Raw genomic sequence first — 20,048 nt, 5'->3', positions numbered from 1 at the left:
TTTTGATTGTGAGCAAGAAGCACGATCGGGGATGATATGATCTAAAACATCCTTGGCGAATTCATTAGGGGCCATATGATCTTGAATTGTATCAAGAAGTGTGGAATCTTCAAAAGTTGTTATGGCATTAACTACCATTAATCGTGAGTGATTAGGACCCAAAAGGATTTGTTTTTGATGCTTGAATGCAGGTTCCCCTTGACGAAGTTCCATATAAGAGTGCCGAGAAAGAGCATTTGCTTTGCCTTGCTGCATCCCAGGGCGATATATGATGACAAAGTCAAAGTGAGTCAAAAATTGCGCCCACTGGGGTTGTCGTTGACTCAAGACTTGAGCATTTTGGAAATATGTCAGGTTCTTATGATCGTTGTAAACAATAATCAACTGAGAAGAACCTTCTAGAAAATGTCGCCATTGTTGAGAAGAATAGACAATTGCAAGAAGTTCCTTGTCATGGATCTCGTAGTTGATCTTTGCAGCTTCAAACTTTTGGGAATGGAAGGCGATAGGGTATAGATGTCCATCATCTCTAGTTTGCGATAGGACATTCCGTAGTGCAAAATCGGATGCATCGGCTTCAAGGATGAAGCGTTTTGTTGGGTTGACATGTGCTAAGATAGGTGCCGTTGCAAACGCTCGTTTTAAGCTTTCGAATGGCTTGGATGCATCAGAACTCCATATAAATGGCTGATTTTTTTGTGTGAGTTGAGTGAGTGGAAGCACGACCTTGGAATAATCTTTAATAAATTTTTGATAAAAATTTGCAAACCCGAGAAAACATTGCACATTGCGCACTGAAAGGGGTGTCTGCCACTCTAAAATTGCTTGCACCTTCATGGGGTCCATAGCAATACCATCTGATGATACACCATACCCCAAAAATTCCACTTGATTCTGGTCGAAACTACACTTTTCTAATTTTGCATAGAGACCATATTCTCGGAGTTGACGTAGTACCCAACGAACATGTTCATCATGCTCCTCTTGGGTCTTCGAGTAGATTAAAATGTGTTGGGCGACAAGCTCAACTAGGTCTGGATCGGCTGGATAAGCCTGAGCCGGATCGACATCCGGAAGGATGGAGACGGATCGGCGAGTCGGTGAGCAATTGAGCCAGTGAGCTGGGGAGCCGGTTAGCTAGATCAAACAGTAACTGGAAGCCTAGTAGTAGCCTAGACTACTAGGTAGTTAATAGTCTCGTAGTTAGTGTAAGACGCTCGTATGAGCATTGAAGTACACAGTACTTTTGTCAGTCCTCTTAGGACTTGTATAAATAGTGCTGTTGAGCATGTCTTATGTATAGAGAACTATTATTCCTTTGTAATAGATTTAACTTGTTTTGCTCTTTCTCTGTCTCTCCTGCGTACTGTAAAGCTTTCCATTAAACTTGTGTTTCTGTGTTCGGTTTTCTACTTGCTTCCGCTCGTCTCAATCTCCTCCAACTCACCCCTGGAGGTCATCATGACCGATTCATTGTCTTGACTAAATCTGCCTTCAAGAAGCTTGATTCCATCTTTGGCACTGAGGACTGCAAGTCTGAAGTGAAGGGGGAGTTTGTTGGGAGACAGATCCCTCCGGATGGGAAACCGGATGACGAGTGCCCGGCTACGGAGAGCCGGATGGTACAGACCCGGTGAAGACCGGATGAGGAGTACCCGGCTACGGAGGACCGGATGGTGCAGGCCCGGTGAGAACCGGATGAGGAGTACCTGGCTACGGAGGACCGGATGGTGCAGGCCCGGTGAGGACCGGATGAGGAGTACCCGGCTATGGAGAGCCGGATGGTGTAGACCCGGTGAGGAATGCTCACCGGATGAAGAGACATATTCGTAAATATGTTTCTGAGAGTCCATCGAGGCTATATTTGTAAATAGCCGAAAAGTCATATTAGTATAAATATGACTTAGGTCAAACTTTTAGGAATTGTTGTTGTTAATCCTTGTCTGCGCGAGATCAGAGCGTGTAATTGTGTACAGAGACAGAGATAGAGAGAGAGAGAGGAAGAGGTCTTTGCCTCTGTTGTAACCGCCGCCTGTGGCGAAGATCGTGAGCACGAGGTCATTGCCTCCGTGAACTCACTGTTGTATATTCTAGCATAGTGACAGTTTGCAGCCTGTGGGCTGCCGTGGTTTTTCCCTAGTTTGGGTTTTCCACGTAAACATCCTGTGTACTCTTCTCTTCTCTGTGTCGTGTTTTATTTCCCGTTTTCTGTGTATGATTCAAAGCTCGGTTGTGGCCGAGCGTTGCGCATAAGGAGCCTTGAGTTCCCGTCAGAACTATACCCTGCCCCGATCTCTTCTAGCTAACTCCAATCTCTCCAAAATCATCAATTTTGATGAGATCTAGTCTGTTGTGCGTCCTACCAAGAAAGATGTGAAGAGACACTTGCTGAAGAAGAATCCCATCAAGAACCTTGGTGCTCTCATTAAGCTCAATCCGTATGCCAAGACTGCAAGGAGGATGGAGCTTCTTGCACGGGCTCAGCGCGTCAAGGAAAAGAAGGAGAAGCTTGATTTGAAGAGGAAATCCACTATAGAGGTTGAAGGTGCTGACAAAGAGGCAATCAAGAAGACTGGGGAGGCATGGTACAAGACCATGATTTCAGACAGTGACTACACCGAGTTTGAAGCTTTTACTAAGTGGCTTGGAGTTTCACAGTAGGATTATCACCTAGTTTTTCCCTAGTTTGGGTTTTCCACGTAAACATCCTGTGTACTCTTCTCTTCTCTGTGTCGTGTTTTATTTCCCGTTTTCTGTGTATGATTCAAAGCTTGGTTGTGGCTGAGCGTTGCGCATAAGGAGCCTTGAGTTCCCGTCAAGTGGTATCAGAGCGAAACGACACAGAAAATGGACGATTCGTTTGGCGACATGTTCAAGCTCACCGGCTCCAACTATTGGGTGAGGAGAAGCTTGATTTGAAGAGGAAATCCACTGTAGAGGTTGAAGGTGCTGACAAAGAGGCAATCAAGAAGGCTGGGGAGGCATGGTACAAGACCATGATTTCAGACAACGACTACACCGAGTTTGAAGCTTTTACTAAGTGGCTTGGAGTTTCACAGTAGGATTATCACCTAGTTTATTGTAGTTGAATATTGAAGCGTTTTTTTGTCAAGAGTTTAATGAAGAACAATCATTTTTGCACATGTACTTTTTCTAATGCCATCATGTTTAAACAGGTCATCTGAGTTTCATTTGGTGATCCTGTTTTATGTTTTGGTTTGACAAAGCAGGTCCGAGTTAGCTGGGATGTTGAGTTTGATGAGACGACATGATGGTATGCCTTACCGATTCCGACTTCCGACCCCGACCTGATACCGAAGGATGAGGCTAGTGAGCCTGAACCGGTCTAGATAGAAGATGAAGACCTCGGCACTCTAGAAGAGAGTCCAATCTCATTTCAGTTAAGTGGACCGAATGAGTGGCTGAGTCGGGATGACCAGTTGGATGAGGAACCGACGAGTAATGGAGACTCTGCCGTGCTCTCCCCGCGCAAGGAACCGAGGAGACGATTCACGCTCAAAGAGAAGGGGAAGAAGAAAATGTCGGAATATGAAACCGGCAATGATGAGTCGGGTCAAAGCGAATCCGACTCTAGAAAAGATGAAGGTGGACCTTTGAGAATGAAGTCCGACTTGGCCAAGAAGGGCCTCAAACCGGGTAATACCAAGTTACGCCGGTCCTCCCACCTGAAGAACCCCGTTACATGTTACGGGTACAATGAGTACATAGCGCATCACTATGCGTACATGACCAGGGTGGCGGAAGTGCGTGACCTGGAGAGTTATGCAGAAGCGGCAAAGGACGCAAATTGGCGTGCCGCTATGGAGGAAGAAATGCGGGCACTTGATGCCAACGACACACGGGACCTAGCTGATCCTCCCCGACACTTTAAACCAATCGGATGTAAGTGGGTGTACAAAGTAAAGTACAATGCCGACGGATCGGTTAACCGGTACAAGGCCCGGTTAGTGGTGAAAGGATACACGCAGACCCACGGAATCGACTACGACGAGACCTTCACTCCAGTAGCGAAGATGACGACGGTTCGTGTGGTGCTGGCGGTTGCTGCGACAAGGGAGTGACATCTTCACCAGATGGACGTGAAGAATGTATTTCTTCAAGGCGATCTTGAAGAAGAGGTCTTTATGACCCAACCTCTCGGTTTCCAGACGGACATGAACAAGTCGACGGTAGGCCGGCTGAAGAAGTCACTTTATGGCCTAAAGCAAACCCCACGAGCGTGGAATGCGAAGATCACGCACCGGTTGCGTAAGATGGGGTTTGCGGCCTCCAAGTCTGATTCTTCGTTGTTCATCTGGCAAGGTCCGGACGGTCCGGTTTGCATCTTACTGTATGTTGATGATCTAGTCATCACCGGACCCGGACTCGATGAAATAAGCCGAGTCAAGTCCCAGATGTCGGACGCATTTGAGATGAAGGACTTGGGGGACCTTCACTATTTCCTTGGGATCGAGGTGATCCGAACCCCCGACGGCATATTGCTCTCACAAAGACACTATGTGTTGAGTATGTTGTACGAGTTCGGAATGACAGAATGCCGACTGATCTCCACACCCCTAGACCGGAACTAGAAGCTCCGTCCCGACTCCGAACCAGCATGCGATGAGAAACGGTTCCAACAAATCGTCGGAAGTCTTATATATTTGACAATCACCCGACCCGATATTAGCTATCCTGTCGGCGTGATCAATCAATATATGCAGAAGCCGACCGTGGAGCACCTTCTGTGCGTGCATCGAATTTTGCGATATGTGAACAACACGAAGGACTGGGGACTGTTATACCGGCATGGTATAACCGAAGAGCTCGTCGGCTACACCGATGCCGACTGGGCTGACGATGCATCGGATCGCCGATCCACCTCTGGCTATATGTTTTCCCTTGGCAACGTGGTTGTTGCGTGGAGCAGCAAAAAGCAGCCAACAGTGGCCCTTTCGAGCACTGAGGTTGAATACCGGGGCGCTACTGTTGCCTCCTATGAAGCCATTTGGCTTCGGTGATTGCTGCAGGACCTGCGGATCGAGGTGCCGACCCCAATCTTGATCTACTATGATAACATAAGCAGTATGCAGCTCACCAAGAACCCCGTATTCCATGCTCACACAAAGCACATAGAAGTGCGCTACCACTTCGTGTGGGAGCGTGTCCTGAGCAGTGAAGTCGAACTTCGGTATGTTCATACGGATCGACAAGTTGCCGACATCTTCACCAAACTGCTCGGATCGGACAAGTTGCAACACTTCACTGAAATGCTTGGTGTTCAACATCTCAATGTGCCACACTTGAGGGGGGAGAACGGGCAAAGGCAAAGAGACTATCGATTACACTGGAACGGGCAAAGGCAAAGAGACTATTGATTGCGCCGGTAAGGGCAGAACCGACAAGGGGAGAGACAAGAAGAAGAAAGGAGCTGAGTCGACAAAGGAAGTTGACACATCCGAACAAGTCGGAACAAGCGACAGTGGCGGCATAGTCAAGAAGGACAGAGCCGATTGGAAGAAGAAGGACAGAGCCGATTGGAAGAAGAAGGCCAAGACCTGGAAATGGTCCGATGTGGTGAAGGGCCTGGAACCGGAAGATGAATCGGGAGCAATCGATTTGGAGAAGAGCTGGAACGAATCGGAGACAACCGATTCGGTTCAACAGACGGATTCGGAAGAACCGGATCAATTCAAGGCCAAAAAGACAAGAAGGCAGAGAAAGTCGACGCCAACACGAAGGAATCAGCGAATCGGCAAGAGCTGAAGTCATAGCAACGAGGAATCTGAATTGGGCCTATTGATCAGACAAACCGACCAAGGAGGTCGAGGTGCGCAAAATCAGAAGGGTCATGGCAAACGGGACCGGATCGGACGCGGAGCGCGATCGAGGTGGAGTGACGCCCGAAGGAGCCGGGTGGAAGGACCGGGTGCCATGGAGACTGACACTACAATCCGACCTCAAGTTGAGCTTGAGGGGGAGTGTTGAGCGGCAAGCTCAACTAGGTCTGGATCGGCTGGATAAGCCTGAGCCGGATCGGCATCCGGAAGGAGGGAGACGGATTGGCGAGCCGGTGAGCAATTGAGCCGGTGAGCTGGGGAGCCGGTTAACTAGATCAAACAATAACCGGAAGCCTAGTAGTAGCCTAGACTACTAGGTAGTTAATAGTCTCGTAGTTAGTGTAAGACGCTCGTATGAGCATTGAAGTACAGTGTACTTCTGTCAGTCCTCTTAGGACTTGTATAAATAGTGCTGTTGAGCATGTCTTATGTATAGAGAACTATTATTCCTTTGTAATAGATTTAACTTGTTTTGCTCTTTCTCTGTCTCTCCCGCGTACTGTAAAGCCTTCCATTAAACCTGTGTTTTTGTGTTCGGTTTTCTACTTGCTTTTGCACATAATCTTTTTCAAAATATCATCCAAGTAAACTATAGTGAAGATATCGAGAAAGTCTCGAAAAATATCATTCATCATATGTTGGAAAACTACAGGTGCATTTGTGAGATCGAATGGCATCACAGTCCCATCACAATATACTCAAAATGTCATAGCGAGTGCGAAAAGCAGTCTTCCATTCATCCCCCGGACGAATCCGAACTAGATTATATGTACAACGAAGGTCCAACTTTGTGAAATATTTTGCTCTAGTAAGACGTTCCAAAAGATTCGGGATTAACGGTAGAGCATATCTATTCCGGATATTCACTTTGTTTAGCCCTCAATAATCCACGACCAACCGAGGAGTCCCATTCTTTTTCTTAATGAAGAAGATATGTGCACCAACATGGGATCTAGAATGCCGAATGAATTCGTTTGCCAAATTCTCATCGATATATTCCCACAAAGTCTCTAGCTCTACAGGGGAGAGATTATAAATTAGGTCCCACGTAGGTTCTTTCCCTGGTTTTAAATCGATAGGGCAGTCGTATGGCCGATGGTCCGGAAATGTATTGGCCTTCACCTTATCAAAGAGGTCTGAGAACTCTTTGTATTTCTCTGGTAGTTTAATGTCCGCTTCATGTAAAGTGGATGATGGAGTTGCTACTATTACGAAGATGAACATGGTCTCATTCCCCCCTTCCTCACGCAATTGTCGTAGAGAGATGGTAGATAGCTCAGGGGATCTAGTATCACATGTCAGAGATTTGAGGGAGGCGGGGTTTGTGCTTTTTTCTCGGGTCTCCTGAATTTTTCTTTTCATCCAATCAATCTTCGGGTTATGGAGTTCAAACAAGGCGAGACCTAGAACTATTGGGTGTTCCGAACTGCGAATAATGTTGAAAGAGATTATGCTTGCCAAATAGCCAAGAACTATCTGAATTGGCTCAGACTCCTCAACTATATATCTGATGTTATGGGATGGCCATGAATGACTCCTACGGCTACTGGGCTTGGGAGCTTATTCAAGAGAATGTTTTGTGACAATGCAAATTCACGATCCATGAAACAAGAGTTGGCTCCAGAATATAGGAGGGTAGAGGCTAGGACTCGATGACATGTAGATGTGGTAAGCTCGACTTCTACAAAAAAAACTCTACTCACTTGATTTGATGAAATGGAACGACGACTAGGAATTAACTCTAGATAGCTAGTATAATCCAACCAAATGGCTCCTATTTTGGTCAGACTTACTCGTTTAACACATCCTCTAATTGACTCAAGACATCGAATCTATTCTCATGGAATGGACTATGAGGCTTACTTATGTTATTAGAAGTAACAATGGAACTCGAAGTAGGGTTGTCATGTACACTTGGTATACTTGACGTCTAGGTTTATGTGGACAATTTACGGCTATATGTCTTGGACCGCCACAATACAAGCATAGGCGATGCACTCAATGTTGTTGCTTCTTAGCATCTAATAAAGGCCCACGTCGTTGTGTTGACTCTATTTCCACCGGAGTTGGGCCATCCCTTGTAATGGGTCTGAAAACTGGTGGAGGCATTGCGACTACGAAAGCATGAGTCTGTTTTGGTTGGAGGTGTAACATTTGTTGGCGCTCAGAACGTTGCTCAATTAGGCGATTATCACATCGCACGGCTCGACTAATGGCCTTTGTAAGAGACTTAGGATCTTTAAGGAAAGTAAGGAGAAGATCTTTGACATCATTACGCAAACCTTGACGGAATTGATCCATTAAGTCTACCTCATCCCAAGGGATATCGCATGCCAAGAGACGGAAATCAGGTGTGTAAGTCGAGCGGGAGGATCTCCTTGTTGGAGCCTTCGAATCTTGTTTATCGCTATCGTAGTGTTGTTGGTGTCTCCGAAACTAGCTTGAAACTCCTTAACAAATGCTTCGAAATCCTCCAACAACGGTGATTTCTTCTCAAGAACTGGTGCAAACCATGCTAATGCCGTACCACATAGCAAAGTTCCCACTAATCCCACACGAGCAGCGTAAGTTGGATACAGATTGAGACGTAGCTGAATAACCATACGAACTTGATTAAAAAAGCCTCAAAATAAAGACCTCAATTAGGTCCCCAAGTAGCCTTTGATTTTCATGCTCTAATGCCTCAAATTTATTCGTGAGCATGTTGAGCTCAAAAAGAACACGTATATCCTCATGTTTTCTCACAGACTCCATAGCTTACGAGGGGAGAGGAGAAGGAAGAAGAGAACTTGTAAGGGTTTGTGGAAGAGGAAGAAATGAAAAAATTGGTTCAAATTGTCGAGAGAGAGAGAGAGAGAGAGAGAGAGAGAGAGAAAGAGAGAGAATTGAAAGGGAAATATTATATTGCAGAGTAAAACGGATTACAACGAGTAGGCAACAGAGTGCTATAGAATGATGTTGAACCAATTTAGTTTTGGGATGATTGATAGATCCTTATTTATAAGTAATATAGAACACTTTGGAATATTCTAGGTCATCCTAAAATGTAGAGTAATCTAGAAGGTTTCTAGAGTATTCTAGAAGGTTCTAGTGTATTGAACACTCTAGAATATTCTAGGTCATTCTAGAATGTAGAGTAATATAGAATATTCCTATGATATTAGATTATAATATTCTAAACAACTATACACATAAGAATATTAATACAATGGTTAAGGATTTGACATGCGTATAACAAGGTCGTGGGTTCAAATCCTTTCGAGGCATGATGTGAGTGTCACATGTCAGAGTGGTAAGCACGCTGTGCTTGCTTAAGGCCGTATAAAGGCTTCTTGAGTCGATAGACTACTGTTGGGTGTTTCGTTGATTCAAAATTGGGTGGTTGAACCATGAAGACTACCTTGTAGGAAGGCGTTCTCTATGTCCATCTGATGGAGGTGCCACCCTTTTGTAGCCGCGAGAACAATAATTGTCCAAACAGTCGTCATCTTTGGCACTGGGGCAAAGGTCTTCTCGTAATCGACTCCATGTGTTTGAGTGTATCCCATAGCTACGAGTCGTGCCTTGTAGCGATTTACCGACCCGTCGGCGTTGTATTTTACCTTATATATCCATCTACAACCAATCGCTTTCATGTGTGTAGAATGGGGAACGAGATCCCATGTCTCGTTTTTGTGTAGGGCATGCATCTCCTCATTCATTGCGTTGACCCATCGCGGGTCCTTGGCAGCTTCAGAAAACGTTTCCGGCTCCTGTATTGTAGCTACCTTCATCATGAAGGCATAGTGATATTCATCGTAGCCGAATTGGGTGACCGGGTTTTTGTCTCGGGTGGAGTGACGGAGCTTCTCGTTTACTGAGGCTATGGCTTTCTTTGCACCATTTGTCTGGATGATCGGGATGTCAAGGCCTTTAAACTTACTGTCGAGAGAGTGAGTCGACTCGATTTCGATCGAATCTTCGTACTCTAGCATTTTGGCCTTCGCTTTGTCTAGGTTTGCACTCAGTCGAGATGTGCTTCGATCGCTTGGCGGCTCTTGTGGTCCACTTAGTCGAGTCGTGATCAGACTTTCTCCAAACATGCACCTGAGTCGATCTTCTTCTTTTGTCTCTTGTTTGGCCGATTCTGGGTCGATTGGGGTCGAAATATGAGTCGTCTCTGGTTTGTACCAGGATGTCGACTCATTGAAAATGACGTCTCAACTTATTCAAGCTTTTTGGGTAGAAGGATTGTAAAATTTGTACCCCTTTTGTTCTAGTGAGTACCCTACGAGGATACATTTCTCAAACTTTGGATCAATCTTTTGTCGCTTTTCGTCGGGAATACGTACATAGGCGATTGACCTGAATATCCGGACATGTGATAGATCTGTCTTCTTTTCGAAAAACTTCTCATGAGGGGTGACGTCATGTACCCCCGAGGTTGTACACATGTTCATGAGGTAGACGGTTGCGTTAGCCGCATTTTCCTAGTACGATTTCGGCAGGTTGTTCTCGTTCACCATGGCCTTTGCCACCTCTACTATGTGCCGATTCTTTCGTTAGGCTACTCCGTTTTGTTGAGGTGTGTGTCAGCACGAGAATTCTCTTTGTATTCCTTCCTTTTGGAGATATGCCGTAAACTCGTCCGAGAAATATTCTTTTTGCCTCCATCCGATCGAAGGTAGTGTACGTGCCAACTCGTGGCTTTTTCGACTTCATTTTTGAACCTTTGGAAGTGGCTAAACAATTTGCTCTTCTGTCTTATTGGGTAGATCTAGGCGTGCCTGGAGAAGTCATCGATGAACGTGCCATAGTATCGGCAACCACCGAATGTTGCCATCTGGGCTGGTTCCCACACATCTGAATGTACTATATCCAAGATCCCTTTGCTCACATTCCTCTCTTTCAAGAATGGATGTTGGCATTGTTTTCCAAACTGGCACGCTTTGCATATGCTTGTAATCTCTCTATCCGTAAAGTTCGGAAGTCCGATTACGACTCCTTTCGATTGCATGTTCTGGAGCTTCTGGAGATTGATGTGGCCGATTCTCTTGTGCCATATTTTCAAGTCGGTTTTGACTTTGATGCCTTTTGCGAACATAGCCGATTTCACCTCTTCCAATTCGAGGATGAACATTCGTCCTTCTCGACGATCGTGAGCTATGATTTGCTCGTCTTTTTCGATGAAGCACCCTACATGATTGAATCGTACTTGCATACCTTGTTCGACAATTTGGCTGACCGAGACTGGGTTTTTCGTGATGGTTGGGACATGCAAGACGTTTTTGAGATAGGTTTGTTTGTCATCATTCCCGAATGGGACGTTTCCGATATGCCGAATCGAGTGAGTTGTGTCATCTCCGGTCTCGACATAATCGGGCCGATCGGGCTTTCGTAGTTCTCGGAACCAGTCCTCATGGGACATCATATGATTGGATGCTCCCAAATCGACAAACCATACATTGTCTGAAGAAGAGGTGCTAGTCAAAGCTTGTGTCGACATCGAATGTGCATTGTGCCTCATCATAAACATTCCGCCTCGATCATCGTAGTCTGAATTTGATGCGTAGTTAGTGAGTTGTCGGCTAGTCGAAGCCGAGTCTCGTATCTTTTTTTGGCACTCCTCTTCATAGTGACTGAGTTTTCCACAATACCCGCATTTAATCAGGTTGTTATGATTGCTCGGTCTGGCAGGATGGCTCCCTCTTTTGCTGAACTCTCTGGGACTATTCCTGTCCTCTTGCCATTGGTGGGAGTTACGCTCTTGAGTCGGCCGACCATGTCGACCTCTTCCGAATCGACCTCTTTTTCCATGGTTGAATCCTCTTCTATCATCCAACTGAGAGTAGAGCATTTGACCATCAGATGCATTGCTCCTTTGTTGGGCATGGTTTTCTTCCACCAATAATATCGATTGAAGGTCGAAAAAGGAAGGTGGGTTCTCCCTTGTGAGAATGGCCGATCTAATCATGCCGAATCGTGGTGGTAAGCCGCTGAGGCATATTTGCACCATTTCGTCATCATTGATGATGACATTGATCGATCCGAGGGCATCATACAGCTCCTTGATCTTCAAGGTATAGCCGGTGATCGACATATCCCTCTATTGCATGTTGTTTAGCTCCTGTCGAGGGTGGAGCTTTCGTGCAACCATATTGGCCGCACAAATATTTTTGAGGTTTCCCCAAGTTTCTTTCGGTGTTTTCGAATCTCGAATATAGCCTAGCATGTGGTCATGAACGCATGATGAAAGGTAGTATAACACACGGCTTGCGGCCTGCTCCCACGCTAGGTAGTCGGTGTGTGTCGGGTTGGGTTGCGTTTTGTGAGCTCTCTCGATGTAGCTCCGGTAACCTTGTCTGACAAGATACTGATGCATCTTGTACTCCCAAGATGCGAAGTTTGTTCTATCGAGCTTCTCGGTGGGAAGAGCGCTTCTCATCTGAGTGTTGATTATTGAACTTCTTCTACTCTTGATGCGAATTGTGCAGATCGTTGCTACAACGATCAGTCGGTTCTCTCTGAATACGAGCTTGAGCACAACACACGTAAAGGATATTGGCTTGGATCAAGGTACCTTGCGCTCTAATACCATGTAAAGAATGAGAGTTGTGGGTGGTGCAATGGAAGAGAGAGAGAGAGAGAGAGAGAGAGAGAGAGAGTGAGAGAGTGAGAGAGAGAGAGCTCTAAACCAAAAAAGTGTATAATACATCCAACAGTTACTCAGTTACAAAAGGTTGGTTTAAATACCAACTATTCTAGGGCAAATGCCATTTCTATTAATTACAAATCTATCCTAGTAAGTTGCCCACTGACTAATGTGAACACTGTCCCTATGGGAAGTTGAGTTCGATTCTCAATACAGACTATTTACAAATATAGCCTCCCGAATCGGTTATATAATCAATTCTCAATTTTGGTTTTCGATTTCAGCCGAAATACTCATCGACTCCATGGAATCAATTCTCCCCTTTTCCTCGATTCGAGCTTCACTTCCCATTCGGAAGTCATGGCAGTTAAGACTATAGAAGTCTGCGGCCTTGTGAACCACAGAAGCAGAGTATATGGTCGCGGTAGAGGCCGGCAAGGAACTGATATGGATGAGAAATTTTCTCAATGAGTTGGGAATGAAGCAAAGAGGTTCTTACTTCATTGTGACAGTTAGAGTGCCATACATCTAGCCAAGAACATTGCTTACCATTCTCGGATCAAACACATACAGAGAAGGTATCATTGGTTGCGAGAGAAAGTGGATGATGGAGAGTTTACCCTCGTGAAGATCCATGTTGATGATAATGGATCCAACATGCTCACGAAGAACCTACCTATGGACAGACTTAGAGCTCGTCGACAGAAGACTGGAATGATAGACTCCTCCCCATAGGAGTGAAGGGGGAGTTTGTTAGGAAAATGTCCCTCATATGGGAGAAGTCGATAGTCGAAGTCAATAGTCGGATTGACAAGCCGAATACAGGATTGTGGATTGGATCGACCAACGAGTCGACAGTATTGGACAAATGGTCCAAGTCAAAGACAACCTGGCCGACTAGTCGGGCTGACCAGATGGTTGACAATGGAGTTGACTAATCGGGTCAACTGGATAGCCGACATGGGAGTCGACTAGTCAGGCTGATTGGAAAGCCGACATTGGAGTTGGCTGATTAACAGAGAGTGGTAGTAGTAGTAATAATAATAATAATAATAATACCAACAACAACAACAACAATCATATTTGTAAATATCCCATAATGTGTATTGGTATGTATACACCTAGGGAAAAACATAATGTGTAGCATAGAACATAATGATAGAGCATGAAATAGAGAGAGACATGAGAGCGCATGAGTAAGCGACACCATAGTTGTGTGAGACTAGATGCTATCGTGAAGTTTCGCGTGCATGTGTCGCTCGAACAGGACCGCCGGGGCCTTGGACTAGGGAGACACAAGGGGTGAGGAAGTGGGAGATTATGACAAAGACACGGAGAAAATATATACGTAAGTTTTGATATAAATTAGGGTTTTTGTTTATATTTTTTTTACAATTGTTAGGCTTGACACCACGATTTTGGTGGTTATTACAAGAATCGGTTATAAATCAACCAAAGGGGCTAAAATAAATCGGCGAAGGCGAATCTAGTGGGCTCCGAGTCTAACTACTTCCGACGTCTATGTTGCCTCGATTTAGAGTAGCTCTCATGTTGATAGGAACTGCACGCTCCCTATACGCAACGCTCGTCCACAACCGAGCTTAGACTCATACACAAAAAACGGGAAACGAAAGACACGACACAAAGGAGAGAAAAAAAAGGTACACAGGATGTTTAAAGTGGAAAACCCTGAGAGGGAAAAACCACGAAAGTCCACAGACTCCAAACTATCACTATATCACAATGATTACAACAGTGAGCTCACGGAGGCAACGACCTCGCGCTCATGACTTTCGCCACAGGCGGCGGTTACAGCAGAGGCAACGACCTCTACCTCTCTCTCTCACTCTCTGTACACTGTTACACGCTCTCGCTTCTTCCACCAACAAGAATAACAACAACATCTAAAAGTTTGCCCTAAATCATATTTATACTAATATGACTTTTCGGCTATTTACAAATATAGCCATGATGGACTCTACGAAACATATTTACGAATATGTCTTTTCATTCGGTGAGCACTCCTCACCGGGTCTACACCATCCGGCTCTCCGTAGCTGGGTACTCCTCATCTGGATTCGGCCTAGACCGAGTTTGTTCATCAACATTGTTCTTCTCCCTTCCCATCTAGAGGGACCTGTCTTCCAACAAACTCCCCCTTCACTCCGGCATGGGGTGTCTTACTAGTCCGATCCTCTTCCGGCATGCATCCAACTTGTCGGGTATCAACACTTTGGTCAGCATATCTGACCCGTTCTCGGCCGTGTGGATTTTCGTCAGTGCGAACTCCTGGTCATCTACTCTTTCCCGGATCCAGTGAAATCTTCGCTGGATATGCTTCGTCCGGGAATGGTAGGCTGCATTCTTAGCAAGGTGGATGGCACTTTGATTGTTGCAATAGAGCCGGTATTCATCTTGCCGGATACCGAGCTCTCCGATGAAGTCCTTGTTGGGATTTCGGTCCCTCCGGATGGGATGTCCGGATAATGAAGACCCCGGTTACGGAGCCGGATGACGAAGACCCCGGTTACGGAGCCGGATGACGAAGACCCGGCTACGGAGCCGGATGACGAAGACCCGGCTACGGAGCCGGATGATGAAGACCCCGGTTACGGAGCCGGATGACGAAGTACCCGGAGAGAGATCCGGATGTGGAGACTATATTTGTAAATAGCCCGAAAGTCATATGTGTATAAATATGACTTAGGGCAAACAGTTTAGTAGTTGTTGCTCATTTTCTGTTTTCCACTTAGAGAGAGTGAAGAGAGCAGCCGAGAGAGAGAGAGAGAGAGACGAAGAGGTCGTTGCCTCTGTGTATTACCGCCGCCTGTGGCGAAGACAGTGAGCTCAAGGTTGTTGCCTTGAAGCTTCACCATTGTACATCTCTGTTCATAGTGATAGTTGGAGTTTGAGGACTCCCGTGGTTTTTCCCGTATAGGGTTTTCCACGTTAATCCCTGTGTTATCGTGTCTTTCTTTGTGTTTCCTATTTTCTGCTGCATTGATTCACGATTTCTCGGTTGTGGCCGAGCGGTGAAGGTGAATCGGAGCGTTGATTCGCAACAAAGTGGTATCAGAGCGACGGCAGTGCAGAAAATGGAAGGCGGCAGCAGCGGGCAGCCGGGGATGATGGTGCTGAATGCGCAGAACTACGCCGACTGGAAGATCAAGATGGAGGATCTTCTGATTGTTCGGAACCTGTACGAACCGATTGACAGGTCGGATATACCGAAGGGGGTACTTGAGTCGGAATGGAGGCTTCTGAACCGGAAAGCCGTTGCAACCATTCGGCAATACGTCGACGTGAGCGTTCTACAGCATGTGGCGAACAACACCAACGCATATGAGATGTGGCGGAAGCTGTCGGGCCTCTACGAGAGGAAGAATGCGTTGAACCGGACCTCCCTGATGAGGAAGATAGTGAACCTCAAGTACCGGGACGGCGAGAGTATGGTGGAACACGTAAGCACGTTCATGGGATTCGTGAACCAGCTTGCGGCGATCAAGTTCCCGTTGGAGGATGCAATGCAAGCCATCATCTTGATGTGTACATTGCCGGAAAGCTGGGAGAACTTGGTGGTGACTCTCAGCACCTCCTGCACGGAAGATAACTTGTCCCTACAAACGGTAAAGACAAGTATTTTGAATGAAGAAGCGCGTCGGAGAGATAAAGAACCGGCCTCCGACTCGAAGGCGCTGCTTACCGAATCGGAACGGGGAAGACAATGGAACCGGAGTCCGCAAAGACGGGAGAAGTCGGGGACCCGGTCGCAGTCAAGAGGAAGACCCACATGCTTCCACTGTGGGAAGCCGGGGCACTTCCGGAAGAATTGTCGGCATTACCGAAAGGACAACGGAGCCGACGACACCGATTCGAAGAAGTCACCGGAGAGAAACGGTGCATACCGGGGAGCCACGGACCGGAGAGGTCCGGATCGGCGAGGGCAGGACCGGAAAGGACCGACAGCACTCGCGGCAAGTGAAGAAGAGATAATGCTCATTACCGAAGAGACAGAGCTGAACCTTGCCGGTGAAGAGATGACCTGGGTGGTCGATTCCGGAGCGTCGTTCCACCTAACCCCGGAGAAGAAATACTTCTCATCCTACACAGCCGGTGAGCACGGCTGTGTCCGGATGGGAAATGAAGGTACATGCCGAATTGCCGGCATAGGAGACGTGTGGCTGATGACATCAACCGGATGCAAGATGCTGCTGAAGGATGTTCGACACGTTCCGGAGGTTCGATTGAACCTGATCTCGGCCGGGAGGCTAGACGATGAAGGCTACACGGGTAGCATCCGGAACGGTGTCATGAAGTTCAGCAAGGGGAGCCTGATAGTGGCTCGGGCCCGGAAAGTCAGCACACTGTACCTGATGAATGCCCGGTTGTGTCCGGAAGAGTTGAACGTGGCAGCCGACACTGCCGGTGAGCTGTGGCACAAGAGGTTGTGCCACATGAGTGAGAAGGGGATGAAGAGGCTTGCAGAAGACAACCTTATTCCAGTGAAGCATGTGCACCTGGAGAAGTGCACCGATTGCCTGGCCGGTAAGCAAAACCGGACCTCCTTCCACTCAAGGCCACCGACGAGACGGAGCGCACCATTGGAGTTGGTGCACACTGACGTGTGTCAAGTAGAAACGAAGTCACATGGCGGAGCCCAGTACTTCGTGACATTCATAGATGACCACAGCCGGAAGCTGTGGACGGCACCGATGAAGACAAAGGACCAAGTGTTGTGCGTCTTCAAAGAACTCCACGCGAGAGTGGAAAGAGAATCCGGCAAGAAGTTGAAAGCACTACGAGCGGATAACGGAGGAGAATACCGAGGACAATTTGAGGAGTATTGCCGTTCGATGGGAATCCGGCTCGAGTTTACTGTGCCGAAGACGCCGGAACTGAACGGGCTGGCCGAGAGGATGAACCGGACCATAATGGAGAGGGTCCGGAGTATGCTGACGCATGCGAAATTACCAAAGGGGTTTTGGGCTGAGGCAATGTCGACGGCGACATATGTGATAAATAGATCACCCTCAGTACCCCTGGATGGAGACACGCCACAGAGAGTGTGGACCGGTAAGGAAGTGTCCTACCGGCATCTGAAGGTGTTCGGGTGTCTCGTATATGTGCATGTGGCAAAGGACCGGAGAGGAAAGCTAGATCCAAAGACCCGGCCATGCATATTCCTCGGTTACGGCAACGACGAGTTCGGCTACCGAGTATGGGACCCGGTCGACAAGAAGATATTCAGGAGTCGAGATATCATCTTCATGGAGGACAAGACACTCGCCGACTGGGAGTCGGAGAAGAAGATGAAGAGCTCCAAGTCGACCGGTGAGGATCAACTCTACGAGGAGCAGTCCCGACCGGCAAGGGACCGGTTAGCACTCGAGGATCCGGCCGAAGACGGTGAAGAAACAGAACCGGCCGAGGAAGATGAAACTGATACCGGAACCGGCCCCGATCCCGAAATGGGTTCGGATGAAGAGGAAACGGAGGAGCCGGTCACCGAAGCTCCGGAACGGAGATATCCTCTAAGAGAGAGAAGGGCCCCCCGGAGATTTCCGGAACCAGAGCACGTGCTGCTAACCGACGAAGGGGAGCCGGAGAGTTTTGAAGAAGCAAAGTTTGATACCCATAGCCGCAGGTGGTTAAGTGCCATGCAGGAGGAGATGGATTCCCTGCATGAAAACCACACATATGAACTTGTGGAGTTGCCGAAAGGAAAGCGGGCACTTCGAAACAAGTGGGTGTTCAAGCTGAAACCGGGAGATGCCGGAAACCCCCCGAGATACAAAGCCAGGATCGTGGTGAAGGGGTTCCAGCAGAAGAAGGGCGTCGACTTCGACGAGATATTTGCCCCGGTAGTGAAGATGACCTCCATCCGGACGGTGCTGAGCATAGCGGCAAGCATGGACCTCGAGGTAGAGCAGATGGACGTGAAGACGGCATTCCTTCACGGTGACCTCGAAGAAGAGATCTACATGCAGCAACCGGAAGGATTCGAGAAGAAAGGGAAGGAGCACCTGGTATGCCGGTTGAAGAAGAGCCTTTACGGACTGAAACAGGCTCCCCGGCAATGGTACCGGAAGTTCGACTCTTTCATGACCGACGAAGGGTACCACAAAACGCAGTCCGATCACTGCGTGTTTGTGAAGAAGTTCGAAGGAGGAGACTTTCTAATACTCCTCCTGTACATGGACGACATGTTGATCGTCGGACGGGACCAGGTCAAGATACGGATGCTGAAGAAGGCTCTTCACCGAACCTTCTCAATGAAGGACTTGGGTCCGGCGAGGCAAATACTAGGGATGCACATCATCCGGGACCGGAGGAAGAAGCTGTTGTGGCTGTCACAGGAGAAGTACGTGACAAAGGTGCTTCACCGGTTCAACATGTCGGAAGCAAGACCGGTCGGGTCAACCCTCCCGGCAAACTGCAAGTTGTCCAGCAAGCAAAGCCCCAAGACAAAGGCTGAGAAGGAGGACATGATGAAAGTACCATATGCCTCTGCCGTCGGAAGCTTGATGTACGCAATGGTGTGTACAAGACCGGACATAGGATATGCAGTTGGAGTGGTGAGCCGGTACATGAGCAATCCCGGCAAAGAGCACTGGAACGCGGTCAAGTGGATACTCCGATACCTGAAGGGCACGGCAAACGTGTGCCTCCGATTCGGCTCCGGTAAGTCCGAACTCGATGGCTTCACCGATTCGGATATGTCGGCTGATGCAGATACCAGCCGGTCCACATCAGGGTATGTGATGACGTATGCAGGGGGAGCTGTTTCGTGGCAGTCGAGGCTGCAGAAGACGGTTGCGTTGTCAACCACAGAGGCGGAGTACATGGCGGCTGTTGAAGCCGGCAAGGAAATAATATGGATGAAGGACTTCATTAGAGAGCTCGGTATCCAGCAGGAGGAGTACCGACTCTACTGCGACAGTCAGAGTGCCATCCACCTTGCGAAGAACGCGGCCTATCACTCCCGGACGAAGCACATCCAGCGAAGATATCACTGGATCCGGGAAAGGATAGAAGACCAGGAGTTCGTGCTGACGAAGATCCACACGGACGAGAACGGGTCGGATATGCTGACCAAGGTGCTCACACCCGACAAGCTAGAAGCATGCCGGAAGAGGATCGGATTGGAGAGACATCCCATTCCGAAGTGAAGGGGGAGTTTGTTGGGATTTCGGTCCCTCCGGATGGGATGTCCGGATAATGAAGACCCCGGTTACGGAGCCGGATGACGAAGACCCGGTTACGGAGCCGGATGACGAAGACCCGGCTACGGAGCCGGATGATGAAGACCCCGGTTACGGAGCCGGATGACGAAGACCCGGCTACGGAGCCGGATGATGAAGACCCCGGTTACGGAGCCGGATGACGAAGACCCGGTTACGGAGCCGGATGACGAAGACCCGGTTACGGAGCCGGATGACGAAGACCCGGCTACGGAGCCGGATGATGAAGACCCCGGTTACGGAGCCGGATGACGAAGTACCCGGAGAGAGATCCGGATGTGGAGACTATATTTGTAAATAGCCCGAAAGTCATATGTGTATAAATATGACTTAGGG

The 20,048-nt window shown here is 47.8% G+C and overlaps 1 pseudogene; it reads left to right on the top strand.

The window, feature by feature from the left end:
- The first annotated feature begins 405 nt into the window (after nt 1-405).
- LOC147856980 (large ribosomal subunit protein uL4z pseudogene) lies at nt 406-2,661 on the top strand (annotated as a pseudogene).
- The last annotated feature ends 17,387 nt before the right edge of the window (nt 2,662-20,048 follow it).

This window comes from Azolla caroliniana, unplaced genomic scaffold (assembly GCF_043228905.1).
Source record: "Azolla caroliniana isolate FFs.n. ecotype wild unplaced genomic scaffold, voAzoCaro1.0.p SCAF_12, whole genome shotgun sequence".
Taxonomy (NCBI): Eukaryota; Viridiplantae; Streptophyta; class Polypodiopsida; order Salviniales; family Salviniaceae; genus Azolla; species Azolla caroliniana.
Note: the sequence above shows the minus strand (reverse complement) of the source record. Positions and strands in the feature narration are given on the sequence as shown.